Source organism: Glycine soja, chromosome 14, assembly GCF_004193775.1.
Source record: "Glycine soja cultivar W05 chromosome 14, ASM419377v2, whole genome shotgun sequence".
Classification (NCBI taxonomy): domain Eukaryota; kingdom Viridiplantae; phylum Streptophyta; class Magnoliopsida; order Fabales; family Fabaceae; genus Glycine; species Glycine soja.
In genome coordinates, this window is record NC_041015.1 from 16,029,503 (window position 1) to 16,048,253 (window position 18,751).

At 40.8% G+C, this 18,751-nt stretch overlaps 1 non-coding gene across 1 annotated transcript; it reads left to right on the forward strand.

The window, feature by feature from the left end:
• The first annotated feature begins 16,196 nt into the window (after positions 1–16,196).
• LOC114385579 lies at positions 16,197–16,303 on the forward strand. The gene has a single exon (XR_003660947.1). It is a non-coding gene; the product is annotated as a small nucleolar RNA R71 (small nucleolar RNA).
• The last annotated feature ends 2,448 nt before the right edge of the window (positions 16,304–18,751 follow it).

The following is an 18,751-nucleotide window of genomic DNA, read 5'->3' on the forward strand; positions in this document are numbered from 1 at the left end:
TGAGAAGAACAACACTTGAGAGTTATCAAGCCTTCCCAAAGGTCATGAAGCAATTGGAGTCAAATGGGTGTTCAAAATCAAGAAGAATGCAAAAGGAGAGGTTGAGAGACACAAAGCAAGACTTGTAGCTAAAGGTTATAAGCAACAATATGGAGTTGATTATGATGAAGTGTTTGCACCGGTTGCCCGCATGGAAACCATTCGTCTTCTTATTTCCTAGGCAGCTCAAATGAAGTGGAGAATTTTTCAGCTTGATGTAAAATCGGCATTTCTAAATGGCTATCTTGAAGAAGATGTCTATGTTAAACAATCAATGGGTTTTGTCATCGAAGGTCAAGAAGGAAAAGTCTTGAAATTGAACAAGGCGTTGTATGGTCTAAAGCAAGCACCGAGGGCATGGAATACTCGCATTGACAAGTACTTCCAATACTGCCATACGGCCAGTATTCACGAGCAGGTATTCACGGAATCAAGGGTGGATAAATTGTGCCATCTTGTACCAAAAAATATGGCCCATACCTGCTTTCAATAAATTTGGCAGTGTCAATCTGCCATACCTATAGAGCTCGATAAGCAAGTGTTGAATACAAACCCACACAACAACATTCTTGGCTTTCTTAACATTCATTACAAAAAATGGTCTCCAACATTGAAGGATAAGATAATGATCAACAACCCTATGTGGTCCTTCATAAAGAGAAAATTTGTAATCCTCTTGACTATTGAAAACAACTTGATAAAATCCATCATGAAGATAAATAATTTGAATCTTCTCACTTTTTGTCCATGTTTTCTATAACTTCGCTTCAATAGTACATGTCATACCCTAATTTCATCCGGGGACCATTGTTTGGTGGCATGCAATCTTCGCTTGACCGCCTCGAGGTACTTAACACCCATCGTTAGGTAATCTGTAAAGTTCCGCGACATTCCGGAAGTAAAAAAGAAACATTGTTGCGTAATCCGTAAAAGTTTCGCAACATTCCAGAAGTCAAAAAGAGCATTGTTGCGTAATCCATAAAGTTTCGCAACATTCCGAAAAGAAAATGGATGTCATTACAAAATCTGTAAAGTTTCGTGAGATTTCGGAAAGAAAACAGCAAAAAACACAAAAATGGGGGAGTGAACTTATCAAGATAGGGGTGTAAATAGAAATTCGAATCTAGGCCCTTCCAGGAAGTTGGGTTGCTCAAGGAGGAAACAACTGGGCGGCAAGCTCCTCCACGTTGTTGAAAAATGGTTTCTAGGGCTTACGTGGCTTCCGTAAAATTTCTAAAAACCTTGGGTAAGCATATTTCACTTAAGTCTTTGGGTGGCAAGCACCTCCCTTTTTTCCTATAAATAGGGGAGGGGGGAGCTGTTTCAAAATATTCCAAACCCCTTGGCTATGCATTTCGGCTATTTTGGGCAAAAAACACGTTTTCGTGAAAAAAAATCGAGTCGAAGTGCTTGCTAACGCTTCCGTAAGCGATTATGTGGAAATTATTCATCGTTCTTCGTTTGTTCTTTGTCGTTCTTCAGTCTTCAATCGGTAAGTTCCCGAAATCGAATCTTTCAATTCATTCGATGCACCCTTAGTAGTCCCTACTTGTTTTGTGTACTTTCACTTTAATTTCGCTTACTTTCAGTTTTCTTTTCTTCCATTTTTAACGTGCTTTAATAGTTTATTTAAGCCATTTTCTCACCCAATAAATGATAAAATTAATTTCAACCGATCATTTGTGTTGTAATCTCGTTTAATCACTGTTAAAACAAAATCTAACCGATCGTTCACATTGTAACCACGGTTAAACCAAAAAAAGGCAAAATAATAATAAAATAATCAAAATATCTTGAAAAATAATAATAAAATAATCAAAATATCTTGGAATAAAATAATAAAAAAATTAATCGGACGTTTTTCTTTGGAAGTTTCCTTGAATGAATTGACTAAATAACCAAAGTGAAACTAAAGCTAAAATCAACTCACAAATCAAGCTTTGTCCGCAAAAATCACTCAAAACTGTTTTAAGGTCCAAGACTTTAAACGGTCCTCTTTGCTTTTATCGGTTAACATGGACCATTCAAAAGTGTAAAATCAATACATAACTTTACCAGTTTTGCAAGAACTACGTATGTCTGATTTTCTCATCGCAATTGAGGATGCGTAGGAGCAAAAGCCCCGCTTTTGTCGACCACCCCAAGAGATCGTTAATGGTCTTCCTTAACGTTTCTCTCCTTTCAAAAACAAAGAGATCATTAATGGTCCAACGCCTTAACGTTTCTCTCTTTTCCAAAAATCAAAAGATCGTTTAATGGTCCAACGCCTTAAACGACTTTTGTTCGGTTAAAATCAATCTTGCGGAAAAAGATCAAAACAACTTTACCAATGTTTAGTTCTAAAAGAACTACGTAGGTCTGATTTCCTCACCGCAATTGAGGATACGTAGGAGCGAGGGAAACACCCTTGTCGACCACAAAAAGATAAAAAATACAAAAGACCCATAAAAAACATAGAAACGTAAAAAGGGCAAATAAAACAAATCGAAGACATGATATTTGCACACTTGATTAAAGGCTGCCGTCCTTTGTGGCGGACGCGTGGAGTGCTAATACCTTCCCCATGCGTAAATACAACTCCCGAACCTTTCACACTCAAAGTTCGTAGACCGCACCTTTCCGATTTTTTCGACGTTTTCCTCGAATAAACGTTGGTGTCGACTTCGCGCATTTTCCTCCCTTGGAAGACGCACCCATGAGACTCACTTCGCCCTCCCACCGAAGGGTAGGTTGCGACAGTTGGCGACTCCACTGGGGACTGTTTTTAGAGAGTTAGGCCTTCTAATCTCGTGCAATATCATGACTTCCTCTTTTTGTTGGTTTCCTTTTATTTCTCTTACGTTCTTGTATATAACTCTTTGATGCTTTTAGTGTGTTTTTGTAATGTATGCATGAGATAGATATTTATTCATTTGATGCACATAAACACCAACACTATTTGTGCAGACGGTGAGTTGAAAAAGGGCCCTATACCCGGGTCCATGGGAACATAAGGAGTGGAGGTGAATCTGTGGTCATGTTGGGTCTCTAACTTGCTTGATAACAGTGAACCCTCATCTAGAGTTTTTTTCTTTGATAACATATTGTTGCTGGTAGTCCCTACTGTCGCAATATGTTTTTCAAAGGGGGTGATACCTCTAGAAACCATCAAGAGAGATATCACCACCTTGGGAATTATCACTAAAAGCCTTTTAGTTCCTCCCGTTTAGGTCCCTAAAATAGGGGCACAAAGCGAACACGCTGCATGCCTTTTAAACACTACCATGCATATAACCTAAATGTCATGTACGCCTTTGTTGTATGATTATTTGTGGATATTGCCATACTGTGTACATCCCCGTGTTGCTTTTTTGCGCGTCTGCATCATGTCGTCACGTATGCGTTGTATGTTGGTCTCGTTTTTTGTCACGGGAAGCCGGAAGGTCCATATCACCTTCTTAACTGCACACATGGGGCACTACGTCCCCGAATGCGCAAGTAAGAAAAGATGATTTTTCAGACTCTCGTGTTCGTAACTTCCAATTTCACCTTGACAAAGATGTCATGGACCATGTTGAAAATCTAAATTGATTCAACCCCATGTCCTGCATAAAAATTCACAATACTTCAACTATGCATTCACATACATCCATGCTTTTCATTGGTTGCATTGCTCATTGCATTCTTTCCTTGAAAACAAAAAAATGAACTTAATCATTGTTATCAAAAAGAAAAGAACACGCTTTGCGGCGCCTTTACCAAACCCGTGCTAGAGCTAGAGTAATGGGTGAAGTAGAGGAGGTGCAAGAGCAGATGAAGGCCGACATGGAGGCCATGAAAGAGCAAATGGCCAGAATGATGGAGGCCATGATGAACATGAAGAAGATAATGGAAGCCAATGCGGTTGCAGTTGCCGCTACCAGCGTTGTTGCTAAGGTGAACCTGATGCCCCCATCTGGCCTCAACCAAATGAATCATCCAACCTTAGGTATGGTAGGTAAAGATTTGGGAAGTACGGGCGGCCCCCATTATGTGCAAATTAAAAACAAGCACGCCTTCTCGCCATATGGCTTGCCTCCCAACTATACACCACCCAATGTGGCGTACACTCCCAATAAGAATGTCAATAACTCCACTCCTATACTCATTGAGAGCCAACAACCTCAATCTGATCATTCACATGTCTCTAAACCCATGGGGGAGACACATGAAAATGCCCCACCACAATTTAGCCGACTTGGAGCCTTGCCTCGGATATGCCACTAAAGGGCAAGCAGTTGGTAGTATACCCCTAGAAATCACTTTGGAGGGCCCTCAGTATCACCCACAACCACACCCCTTGCATTCCACAGCGGGTAAAAACCCTCATGCTATGGCAGAAATGGGAGAAGTTGGATCATCTAGAGGAAAGGCTCAGGGTCGTTGAATGAGGCAGAGAATATGCCTTTACTGATGTAGAAGAGTTGTTCCTAGTACCCAAACATGGTCATTCCCAAGTTCAAGGTGCCGGACTTTGACAAGTACAAGGGGAATACTTGCCCTGAGAACCATCTAAAGATGTATTGTCGGAAGATGGGGGCATAAACAAAATATGGGAAACTATTGATACATTTCTTCCAAGAAAGTGGCATCTGTCACCTGGTATACTAACTTGGAACCTTCCCTAGTCCATTCTTGGAAAGACCTAATGGTTGCCTTCGTTAGGTAGTATCAGTACAATTTTGATATGGCTCTGGATTGGATGCAACTACAAAGCATATGCAAGAGGGGGCACGGATCTTTCAAAGAATACACCCAAAGGTGGAGGGATCAGGCAGCCCAGGTGGCACCCCCAATGACGAAAAGGGAGATGATAACAATGATAGTAAACACATTAATAGTGTTCTACTATGAAAAATGGTGGGCTACACACCTTCAAGTTTTACTGATTTGGTCTTCGCCAGCGAAAGGATCGAAGTGGGTCTGAAAAGAGGCAAATTTAATCATCCTGCTTGGAAGAATGAGAAAACTGGGGCAAATGAAGAGGGTGAGAATGAAGGAGAAACCCATGGTGCGACTGCCGTTCCTACATGGAAAATCCCCCACCAGCTCAACAACATCATTACTCAGCCAATATCAACCCCTCTCATTACCCACCACCCAGTCATTCACAAAGGCCATCCCTAAATCAACCACAAAGCCTGTTTACCGCATTTCCAATGACAAACACCACCTTTAGCATAAACCAAAACACCAACCAAGAAATGATTTTTTCAGCGAAAAGCCTGTAGAATTCACCCCAATTTTGGTGTCCTATGCTGACTTGCTCCCATATCTACTTGATAATTCAATGGTAGTCATAACCCCAGCCAAGGTTCATCAACCTCCATTTCTCCGAGGATACGACTCGAACGCAACATGTGCATAACATGGAGGAGTTCTGAGACATTCCATTGAGCACTGTATGACTTTAAAGCGTAAGGTGCAAAATCTAATTGATGCGGGCTGACTAGAACATGAGGAGAATCGCTTGTGAATCCTAACATTGACAAGAGACACCACACATGGGGCAATTTTGAAAGCTGTTGTTAGATGTCTCTAATGACTCATCAGGATTTTCAAGTTTATGCCATTATTGTAAACCACAGTTACAATGCTAAATATAATGGATAAATTTGACATCTTTGTCCCTCATCCTCTCGTAATTACATTTCTGCTTCCATTGGAATGTGGGTGTAGGCCATTGGTTTGTTTTCTCAAGCGACCTACGCTCCTGAGTTTGGACTTCCAAAACCGTTCAATAAAAAATTACTCGTGCTACACATTTGGTGAGGATGCCGTAAACAACGAGTAAAGCAGAAAAGTTCAAAAAGAAAAGGAAAAAAGCATTTGATTGACTGTGTTTTCAAGTAAAATATAGACGTTCATGTGACCTCATTTTAGCATTCTAGAAAGTTTGTCTTTTTTAGAGAGAAGTGAGTTATCAAGAATAAGAGTCATTTGACTTAACCTGTCAACTGAAAAAATCCTTCAACTATTTCTTGTCCTTGAAAAATTCTTTTTGCGAGAATAAACCGCCTCTTTCATTCTTCCTTGCTACAAGGTTGTGAAAAAAAAACAATGATGGATACCTCAGAGCCCCACACTGGGGCAATGAAAGGCACCATGCATAAACCTCGAGCAAACCTAGGGGTAGATTAGAAGTTCTCACCCAATAGGTTCCCAGCTACAAGGTCATGACGAAAGATAAAAATTGGTACCTCAAAGCACCACACTAGGGCAATGAAAGGCACCAAGCATAAACCTCGAGCGAACCTAGGGGCAGATTAGAAGTTCTCACCCAATAGGTTCCCAGCTACAAGGTCATGACGAAAGATAACAATTGGTACCTCAAAGCACTACACTGGGGCAATGAAAGGCACCATGCATAAACCTCGAGCGAACCTAAGAGCAAATTAGAAGTTCTCACCCAATAGGTTCCCAGCTACAAGGTCATGACGAAAGATAATAATTGGTACCTTAAAGCCTTACACTGGGGAAACGAGGGGCATCGTGCATGAGCCTCAAGTGAACCTAGGGGCAGATCAAAAGTTCTCACCCGTCGATGTTTTTAAACAAAAAAGGTGGAGTGAAAAACCCTGGGATTTCAGTGGATTGATTAAACGGCTCCATCATCGTCACTCCAAAATTATCAAGTCAGTAAATCAAACAGGGCATATACTCTGAGGGAGTTCCCAGAGAGATTTGAAAAAGATAGGATAAGGTTGCATGAATTATCACCTCTTTCAAAAGGACAGTCAATTTGTGTTTTCCAAAAAAATCAAATCAAAATCACAAAATAGGGAAAAAATGTCATGAACATTGTACAACTTTCCATTACATTGCATTGTGCATACGAAGTCCGCATTTATCGCATTTCAAGACAAAGGTTGCATGCTTCTGGATCCCTAAAAATCATGTTAACTACATAGATTTCATACATCTACTGTCCAATCTTTTTGAATTTGGAATGACCGGCCCTCTCAATGAGTCAATCTCTTGCTTTCTCATAAGGGTGGACCCTTGGGTACTAGTACCCTCACCTTCAGAGGGCTGCACGTCCTCACCTTCAGAGGACTACACGTCTTCGCCTTCAGAGGGTTGCGTACCCTCACCTTCAGAGGACTACACGTCCTCGTCTTCAGAGGGTTGCGTACCCTCACCTTCAGAGGACTACACGTCCTCATCTTCAGAGGACTACATGTCCTCGCCTTTAGAGGACTACACGTCCTTGCCTTCAAAGGGTTACGTACCCTCACCTTTAGAGGACTACACGTCCTCGCCTTCAGAGGACTATATGTTCTCACCTTCAGAGGACTACACATCCTCATCTTCAGAGGACTGCATGTCCTCGCCTTCAGAGGACTACACGTCCTCGCCCTCAGAGGGCTACACTCCCTCGCCTTCAGAGGACTACACATCCTCGCCTTCAGAGGACTACATGTCCTCACCTTCAGAGGACTACATGTCCTTGCCTTCAAAGGGCTACATGCCCTCCCTTTCAAAGGACTACACATCCTCGCCTTCAGAGGGCTACACGCCCTTGCGTTTAGAGGGCTACACGCCCTCACCTTCAAAGGGCTGCACGCCCTCACCTTTAGAGGACTACACGTCCTCACCTTCATAGGGCTACACGCTCTCACCTTCATAGGGCTACACGCCCTCATCTTCAAAGGACACCACGTCCTTACCTTTAGAGGACTACACGTCCTCACCTTCAGAGGGCTACACGCCCTCACCATCAGAGGGCTACACGCCCTCACCTTCAAAGGAGTACACGTCCTCGCCTTTAGAGGGATACATGCCCTCGCCTTCAGAGGACTACACATCCTCGCCTTTAGAGGGTTGCACGCCCTCGCCTTCGTAGGACTGCACGCCCTCTCCTTTATAGGACTCCACATATGCGCCTTAAGAGAATATAAGGTCCTCTGCCCTTAATGCTTAACCGAGACTTACGCTCCCGAGTAAGGGGCCAGTAGTTTCCCTTTATCAGTTCCTTGGCCACCCCCCCAATATTGGAGGGCAACCAACTGTGCGAGCACAACTAGAAAGGGAGGCTATCGTGCAGCTACTATGCATACCTAGGCAAGATTTCACCCAGACCACCACAAGGAGACGAGTGCGGATCATGCGCACCACCACAACTCCGATCTCCCCCTGCCGAAGTGTCAGTTGGTCTATGCCATCATGACATAGGTAAGTATACACGTGGCTTAACTGATTTCTGATGTCATCCACTATTTGTAGGGATCGCGTCCACATGACACCCAGTGGACCCGGAGGAGTCCAACAGGGCCCTCGGGTTTCTAGCTCTGGTTACGGGCCTCTGTCAGTCTTACAGGGTACCTGTCCCCCCCAGCAAGGTCATGCCATCGTGACATACGTAAGTATGCACTTCTCTCAACTGATTTCTGATGTCATTTATTGTTAGCAAGGATCGCGCCCGTAAGACACCCAGTGGACCTGGAAAACTCCAACAGGGTCATGGGGTTTCCAACTCTGATTGCGGGCTGATCGAGGCCGTACCCGAATCAAATAAACATGAAAATGCAGTAACTAGGAAGTGATCCTAGGTCGTTTCCCAATGAGCAGTGACAAACCAAATGTTCAGAATATACTTGCAGTAACAGTAACGATTGGGGGGGGGGTTTGGTTGCTTGGTAATTAAAGAGCATAACAAGTAAACTGGAATAGGAAACTACTAATATTAAAAACGGGTTGTTTCCTCTGATTCAGAAGCCATTCTCTTATCCTGAGTTATGGAGAATTCGTCCCTAACAGTCAACCACTTAATCCAACCCTATTTCAATTTACTAAGCGAAAATAAACTTAGGGTTTTCAATACATGATTAGGCACCACATACACCAGTTAGCCCTTCGTCCATTAAGCATGAACGCAAGTTAGGCTCAGAGGCAATTAATCGAACACGAAGCGTGCACTGATTAATATTCACGAAATTGGGATAACTGGTGAAGGAAAAACTGCCAGGAAACCACATTACAAGTGAAACCTCAAAGAGAGTTGGGCTTCGTCCTCAAAAGGAAACAACACCAGAAAATCTAGCCTTCCATGGATTCAAACAGAAAACGCAAATGAAACATGAAGCAGAAACATAAATGAACAAAAACGTAAATGAGACAGAAACGTAAATGAAAGTAGAAGAAGAAGCAAGAATGAACTCGTAATTAAAAGCAGAAAACGGAAATTTGCATTAAGAACGAAAATCGTAACAAGGGAACAGAAAAACGTGAAAACCTAAAACCAAAGCTCTGAATAATGAAAATAGCATAACAGAATGCCTTGCACGAATCCCAAGGCTTCTATTTAAAAAGAGTCACTCAAAGTCACTGGGCCCTATTACAATACTCTGGCCCAAAACGAAATAAACACTGAACAACAGAAAATAAAATTGCGAAATTTCCTAATTAGAAATTAACTAAGGTAAGCGCTTCTTTATTTGCCCTCTTCAAGTCCATAACCAAAATCCGGATTAAGCCCAATGTTTCATTAATTCCTAAAATTAGATTAAAAACATCAAATTAGCTAAATGAGCCCAAATAATAAAACTGCCTGATTAATTGACAATTAAGACCAATCAGTAATTAAAATGGTGCAAAAAGGGTTTAGAAAATAGAAGAAAATGATGGCACATCAAAACCCCCCATACTTAGCCTTTTGCACTCCTGGGCAAAATGAAACAAAGAACAAAATCCAAGGATATCAAAGAGAGACAGACAAAAACATTCACATATTTCTCAATGAACATCAAGGAATGAAAGGAATGAGTAACATCTAACATAAGGAGATCCAAAAAGTCAAGACATTCATGAAAATCATCCAAGCAACCCAATCATGGCAAAATAGTTAATTAGCTCAAGAATGAAAAGTGATAAAGCCTCACAAGATATACACTCTATCTCTCAAGTGTCTAGGCTACTATTTACCCTCAAAGCACCCATGAAAGCAAACACCACATAAACTTGGAAAGATTCTAAAATTGACAATCAACCCACAAACACAAGCACATGAGGATCAAAAGGTCTTTTAAGGTTGTAATGGGGCCAAGGACAAGGTATGGAGAAATATGGAATAAGTGGCTAAATCCCAAAGGAATAGAGGAGCAATGGGGAATAAGTGCATATTAAGAAAAAAATAAGAAAATAAAAAGAAGTAAAGATAAAAATTAAACATAAAGAGTAGAACCAAGAGTTTCATCATTCTTGTGCCATTTAAGATCTTATTCACTCAACTTTATTGCTTTTCTTTTTCTTCTTCTTTTTTTTCGAATTTTTTTTTTCGATTTTTATTTTATTTTTTTTACTCTATAGCCTTTGAGAAACAACATTTCATTCAGCATGTCCAACATTTAACCAATATACAATGTACATCAAGTATGGCCCAAAATACATCACGAAGCATAGCCAACAAAACAAGTTATCCAATGAAACAAAAAAACCCCCCACACTTATTCCCAAAACAATTCCAAAGCTCCAAAATTCCTTAAAGATATGGTGATATCATGGTTTTTCATTTAAGGCTTGTAGTGAGCTTCAAAACAAGGAAAGGGAAACAAGGCTCAAAAGGACTATCAAAGGAATTAATTCAAGGTAAGTCCATTTGGCTAGAAGCTTATAAGAACAAAATTGCCTCAATCATTTCCAAATATGCATGTGAATTAGGAAGCATCAACAAGAATCAAGCCAAGGCTATTGTGCAAGCAATCAATGGGGCAAAACACACCAAATGAATATGATGATGGATGGCTCAAATTCTCACAAAGGTAAACTCATCACTTTCAAATTGAGCTTTCAAAACTATCATGACATGTAGAGGAGAATCAAGGATTTCAAGTCACAAAATGTCAAGAACTTTTATTTTCAAAACAATTACCCATTTCTTGAACATATCCTATAATTCAAAGAAAAACATGCAAAGTCGTACATGCACACAAAATTGACCCAAAATATTAAACTAAAAATCCGACGAAACTAACAACATTAACAAATTAACACAACTAACAAATTAACAAAACCAACAAAACTAGCAAAACCAAAGAACACTCCCCCCATACTTAAACAACGCATTGTCCTCAATGTAGCACAATTAAAAGATTAAAAACAATTAAATCATCAAAGAGAATCAGACAAGTGTAATAAAAGCAAAGAAGGAGGTAGGAAAAGAAAAACTCCCTAAGTCATGGTGGAGGAAGAGTAGGGTGGAGTAAGGAAGTCTCTTCCACCACTACGTCCACTAAAGAAGGGTTCGTGAGGAATGTCTTAAGTCGATGTCCGTTGACCTTGAAGCTCTTGTTTGTGGAGTCGCTTTTGATCTCAACTGTACCATAAGGAAAAACATTAGTAACAACAAAAGGACCAATTCATTTAGACCTCAACTTACCACTCATGAGTCCAAGCCTAGAATTATACAATAACACTTTTTGCCCAACCATGAAGCCCTTTTTAACTATCATGCTATCATGGAACTTCTTGGGCTTTTCTTTGTAGAACTTGGCATTCTCGTAGGCTTCTAGGCGGATTTCATCTAACTCACTCAGTTGCAACTTTCTTTCCTCACCAGCTTGATCCATAGAGAAGTTGCAAGTCTTCACTGCCCAGTAAGCTTTGTGCTCAATTTCCACTGGAAGATGACATGCCTTTCCAAAGACAACTCGATAAGGAGACATTCCTATGGGTGCTTTGTAGGCAGTCCGATGTGCCCATAGAGCATCATCAAGCCTGGTACTCCAATCTTTCCTGCTTGGCTGCACAATCTTCTCTAAAATTGCTTGATTTCCCGGTTAGAAATTTCTGCCTGTCCATTGGTCTGGGGGTGGTATGGTGTGGATACCCTGTTTACCACCCCGTACTTTTTAAGCAGGGCATGCATTGTCCTGTTGCAAAAATGGGTTCCTTGATCACTAACAATTGCTTTAGGTACTCCAAACCTGCAAAACAGATTAGACCTAACAAAGTCTGCAACAACTTTAGCATCATTAGTTCTAGTGGGCTTGGCTTCCACCCATTTTGAAACATAGTCAATTGTAAGGAGAATGTAAACATAACCAAAAGAGACAGGAAAAGGGCCCATGAAATCTATACCCCAAACATCAAACACCTCACAGAATAGCATAGGTTGCTGAGGCATTTGTTGTCGCTATGTAAGTGTATTTCCTGCTCTCTGACACTGCTCACAAGTGCTGCAGATCTTCCACGCATCTTTAAAGATGGTGGGCCAATAAAAACCACAATTAAGCACTTTGCGAGCTGTCCTTTGAACACCTAGATGACCTCCCGGTGCGGAAGAATGACAGAACTGCAGGACTGAGTCAGTCTCATGATCTGGAATGCATCGTCTAATTACCTGATCACTGCACAATTTCCACAAGTAGGGGTCATGCCAAATAAAATGCTTAGCATCACTTTTAATTTTATCTTTTTGGGCCTTAGATGCTAAGGGAGGAAAAACAGAGGCAACTAAATAATTGACAATGTTAGCAAACCAGGGAGTAGAAAGAGAGTCAGAAATACTATACAGTATATACAAATGATCATCCGGGAAATCATCCCGAATAGGTGAATCTGCATCAGATACACTTTCGATCCGACTCAAATGATCAGCAACTAGATTTTGTGCTCCGCTCCTATCACGGATCTCCAAGTCAAACTCTTGGAGCCAGAGCATCCATCGGATCAACCTAGGCTTAGAATCAGCCTTCTTCAACAAGTACTTTAGAGCTGCATGGTCAGTATAAACAATAATGCGAGTACCAAGCAAATAAGATCGAAATTTTTCAAGAGCAAAAACTATGGCTAGAAGCTCTTTCTCAGTAGTAGTATAATTCGCTTGGGCAACATCTAAAGTCCTAGAAGCATAATATATCACCCTGGGCAATTTATCAATTTTTTGAGCAAGGACAGTCCCCAATGCATAATTTGATGCATCACACATAAGCTCAAAAGGGGCTGTCCAATCGGGTGCCTGGATGATGGGGGTGGTAGTCAACGCTCTTTTGAGGCAATCAAAAGCCTCTTTGCATCTATCATTAAAGTCAAACTCCACCTCCTTTTGCAACAAGTTGGACAGTGGAAGGGCTACTTTGCTAAAATCCCTTATAAAGCGCCTGTAGAATCCTGCATGACCAAGAAAAGATCGCACCTCTCGCACACAAGAGGGGTAAGGCAATTGTGAAATAACAGAAATTTTTGCAGGATCTACTTCAATACCCTTATTGGAAATAATGTGGCCTAAAACTATACCTTGCTCAACCATAAAATGACATTTTTCAAAATTTAGAACAAGGTTAGTTTCAATGCATCTATTCAAAATTTTTTCCAAACTATTCAAACAACCATCAAAAGAGGATCCATATACAGTGAAATCATCCATAAACACCTCTATGCAATTTTCTAAAAAATCACTGAAAATACTAATCATGCACCGCTGGAAGGTACCAGGGGCATTGCACAGGCCAAAAGGCATCCTCCTATAAGCAAAAGTGTCGAAGGGGTAGGTGAATGTGGTCTTTTCCTGATCCTCAGGAGCAATAGTAATTTGCATATAACCAGAAAAACCATCAAGGAAACAGTAGTGGGATTTACCTGCCAGGCGTTCAAGCATCTGGTCAATGAATGGCAGGGGAAAATGGTCCTTTTTGGTAACCTGGTTCTGCCTCCTATAGTCAATGCAGACTCTCCAACTGTTCTGCACCCGAGTAGGAATCAGCTCCTCCTTCTCATTTCTGATCACTGTGAGGCCAATCTTCTTCGGGACTACCTGGACGGGACTCACCCATTGGCTATCGGAGATAGGATAAATGATTCCAGCTTGCAAAAGCTTGGTTATCTCCTTCTTCACTACATCAAGAATCACCGGGTTGAGTCTTCTCTGTGGCTATCTTACTGGTTTAGCTCCATCCTCTAAATTTATTCGATGCATACATGTGGATGGGCTAATACCAGGAATGTCCGCCAGGGTCCAGCCTATAGCCTTCTTATGCTTCTTGAGAACTGACAACAACTTCTCCTCTTGCTCATTAGCAAGGGAGGCAGATATAATCACTGGAAAACTCTTGTTATCATCCAAGTAAGCGTATTTTAAATTTGATGGCAGAGGCTTCAATTATGGTGTGGTCGGCTGGACAGTGGTAGAAGGAGATGGTTTCTCAGCCTTTACCTCATAAAGAAAGTCAGAGGTATGTGTACTTCCTGAAACATGGTTAGTCCTATCTGACTCTATAAAATCAATCTCGAGAGGTAAAACACCACCAACAGACATGCAATCAATATCACTCTCAGATTCACTCTCAGCATCAAATTCAGACATATGATCAAGTACAATTTCAGACTCAATGCATGAAGAGTGAGAGGCATGCAGATTAGAATAAAGATCAGTCATGTATTCATCAACAACATGGTCAATTATTTCAGCACGAAATACAGAAAGATCTTCAGATGGGTATTTCATAGCATCCAGAATATTAAAATGAACAGTTATGTCACCAAATTCCATAGACAGTGTGCCTGCATAAACATCTATCTTAGTTCTAGCAGTTTTCATAAAGGGTCTGCCTAGAATGATGGGAACTGATCCTTGAGAAAATCCATCTTCCATATTCAAGATATAAAAATCAACAGGGAAAATCAGTTCACCAACTCTAACTAAGACATCTTCTATGAAACCAACAGGATAGGCAACACTTCTATTAGCTAAATGAATTACCACATCAGTTGACTGCAAGGGACCTAGAGATAGAGAATTAAAAATCGACAGAGGAATGACACTAACAGAGGCTCCTAAATCTAGCATGGCATTGTCAAACTTACTATTCCCTATAATACAAGGTATGCTGAATGTACCTGGATCTTTGCATTTTTCAGGAATTTGAGGAACAGATTTACCAATCAATGCGGAGACATTTCTGCCCATGCTAATTCGTTCACTTCCTTTAAGCTTCCGCTTATTAGTGCACAGCTCCTTTAAGAATTTGGCATATCTTGGAATTTGCTATATTGCATCCAACAGAGGTATGTTTACCTCTACTTTTCTAAACATTTCCAAGATCTCTTTCTCTGCCTCTTCCATTTTTTTGTTGGAAACTGCTCTTGAAGGGAATGGAAGAGGGGGAATGTGCTGCTTCTACAAATCAGAATTACCTGTGGAAGAAGATTCACCTGCACATAAATTGTTAGGTAAATTTTTGTCATCACCTTTTTCTGGAGTAGAGTGAAGTTTGGCAGGTTCATTTGCAGATGAGGAAGGTGCTACGGGTTGAGGTCCTTGACACTGCTTTCCCGACCTCAATGAAATGGCACTGACAATTTTGGGATTTTGGATAGCTTGAGAAGGCAGCTTGTCAGAATTCTGGGACTATTGTTGATTCAATTGGGTAGCCAATTGTCCCATCTGATTGGTTAAGCTCTGAATGGAGGCTCTGGTCTCTTGCTGAAACTGCATGTTCTGCATAGTCATTTGCCTCACAAGTTCTTCGAGGGAAGGTTGTGGAGGGGCCTCAACTGTTGGCTGTTTCTGGGGTTGTTTTTGTTGTTGGATTGGTGGAGGAATGTATGGTCTGCTTGGGCCAGCAACATTTTGGAAGGAAAGAGCAGGCTGCTGTTGTTGTTGCTGAGGGCTGGACCATCTGAGGTTAGGGTGATTCCTCCATCCAGGGTTGTATCTGTTGCTGGAGAGGTCATAATTGTTCTGTTGTGGTTGATTTTGCTACTGAGGTTGAGGAGGTCTATTGTAAATATTTGCAGCATAAGCTTCAGGCTGCTCAATTGCTCCAGGTTGTTGCATAGAAGGGCAAAGGTTTGTATGGTGGTCAGCAGAGGAGCACAAACCACAAACCCTTGCGAAAGGTACAGATTTCTGATTCAAGGCCAGCTGGGTTACCAAGTTAACCAATGCATCCAGTTTGCCTTCAAGCTTCTTAGTTTCAGATGATGCAGATGGGTTTGTAGCTACCTCATGCACTCCTCTAATGACTATGGCATCATTTCTGGCGCTAAACTGCTGGGAGTTGGAAGCCATCTTCTCAATTAAATTTCTGGCTTCAGCAGGAGTCATGTCTCCAAGGGCTCCACCACTGGCAGCATCTATCATACTTCTTTCCATATTACTGAGTCCTTCATAAAAATATTGGAGAAGAAGTTGTTCTGAAATCTGATGGTGGGGGCAACTGGCACATAGTTTCTTAAATCTCTCCCAGTACTCATACAGGCTCTCTCCACTGAGTTGTCTAATACCTGAGATATCCTTCCTGATGGTTGTGGTCCTGGAAGCAGGGAAAATTTTTTCTAAGAATACTCTCTTAAGGTCATCCCAGCTCGTGATGGACCTTGGAGCAAGATAATACAGCCAGTCCTTTGCCACTCCCTCTAATGAATGAGGAAAAGCCTTCAGAAATATGTGATCCTCTTGGACATCTGGGGGTTTCATGGTGGAGCAGACAATGTGAAATTCTTTCAAATGTTTGTGCGGGTCTTCACCTGCAAGGCCATGAAACTTTGGAAGCAAATGAATCAGTCCATTTTTAAGAACATATGGGACATCCTCATCAAGGTATTGGATGCACAAGCTTTCGTAGGTGAAATCAGGTGCAGCCATTTCCCTTAGAGTCCTCTCACGGGGAGGAGGTTGTGCCATGTTCTCAGAATGTGCAAAATCAGAATGCTCAGAATCAGAATGCTCAAAATTATAATGCTCAAGATCAGGATGTTCAAAATCACCAATAACAGAATGCACAGATTCACCAGTTATGAAATGCTCAGAATGATCAAAAGGTATAAAATGATGCCTAACTAATCTGTGAAATGTCCTATCTATCTCAGGATCAAAGGGTTGTAAGTCAGATGGATTGCCTCTAGTCATACACTACATTCAGCATGCACACAACTAGTTGCCTTGTCATGTAAATAAATGTGTAGGTTTGAACTACAGCTACCCTCAAATTATATCCAAATGACTTGAAATTTTGTGAGCAACCTTATAAAATGATGAGAAGATATCACAAAAAATTTCAGACAAAAATTCAAAGTCTAACTATGAAAGCTAAAATTGGTAGGTTAAGAAAAATAAGTGAATAAAACTTGAAAAATAAAAAACTTTTGACAGAATCGCTTTTTTTGGATGATGGAGACCTCAGCTGGCCTATGGCGGGCTGCCCTAGCGTAGGAAATTTTTTTCTACCCCAAATGCATATACAATAATTGCGATTCTGATAACCGGAGCAAAAGTTATGGCCGTTTGAAGTTTTGACAAACACAAATTTTGCTAGTTTTTTGGAACTTTCAAATCTGACCAAACTAAAGGCTCTAGCTATTTTTCCCACAAAATATGGATTAAAAGAAGTTACCACAAAAAAATTCAGCCAAAAATAACAACCCTTGCTACTAAAACAAAAAATCACAAATAATTAAGCATGGGTGGTCGCTAAAATCCGTCGCTAAGGGATTTCTACTACTACTCTGGTTTGCCGCAAGCAGAAATGGTCGCTAAGTCCGTCGCAAAACACTATTCACAGCAAAACACCCAAAACTGAAACAGGGAAAGCGCTTAATGGGAAAACTGAAACAGAACACACATTAAACAAAATACCAGGACACTAAACAACACTAACACACATACTAACACAATACTAACAATTAAACATAAAACACGAAAGGATTAAACACACAACACTAGCTAGCTATTATGAACCTTTGGACACTGCTTCCTGGCAACGGCGCCAAATTTGATCGAGGCCGTACCCGAATCAAATAAACATGAAAATGCAGTAACTAGGAAGTGATCCTAGGTCGTTTCCCAACGAACAGTGATAAACCAAATGTTCATAATATACTTGCAGTAACAGTAACGATTGGGGGGGGGGTTGGTTGCTTGGTAATTAAAGAGCAGAACAAGTAAACTAGAATACGAAACTACTAATATTAAAAACGAGTTGTTTCCTCTGATTCAGAAGCCATTCTCTTATCCTGGGTTATGGAGAATTCGTCCCTAACAATCAACCACTTAATCCAACCCTATTTCAATTTACTAAGCGAAAATCAACTTAGGGTTTTCAATACGTGATTAGGCATCACATACACCAGTTAGCCCTTCGTCCATTAAGCATGAACGCAAGTTAGGCTCAGAGGAAATTAATCGAACACGAAGCGTGCACTGATTAATATTCACGAAATTGGGATAACTGGTGAAGGAAAAACTGCCAGGAAACCACATTACAAGAGAAACCTCAAAGAGAGTTGGGCTTCGTCCTCAAAAGGAAACAACACCAGAAAATCTAGCCTTCCATGGATTCAAACAGAAAACGCAAATGAAACATGAAGCAGAAACATAAATGAACAGAAACGTAAATGAGACAGAAACGTAAATGAAAGTAGAAGAAGAAGCAAGAATGAACTCGTAATTAAAAGCAGAAAACAGAAATTTGCATTAAGAACGAAAACCGTAACAAGGGAATAGAAAAACGTGAAAACCTAAAACCAAAGCTCTAAATAATGAAAATAGCATAACAGAATGCCTTGCACGAATCCCAAGGCTGCTATTTAAAAAGAGTCACTCAAAGTCACTGGGCCCTATTACAATACTCTAGCCTAAAACGAAATAAACACTTAACAACATAAAATAAAATTGCGAAATTTCCTAATTAGAAATTAACTAAGGTAAGCGCTGCTTTATTTGCCCCCTTCAAGTCCATAACCAAAATCCGGATTA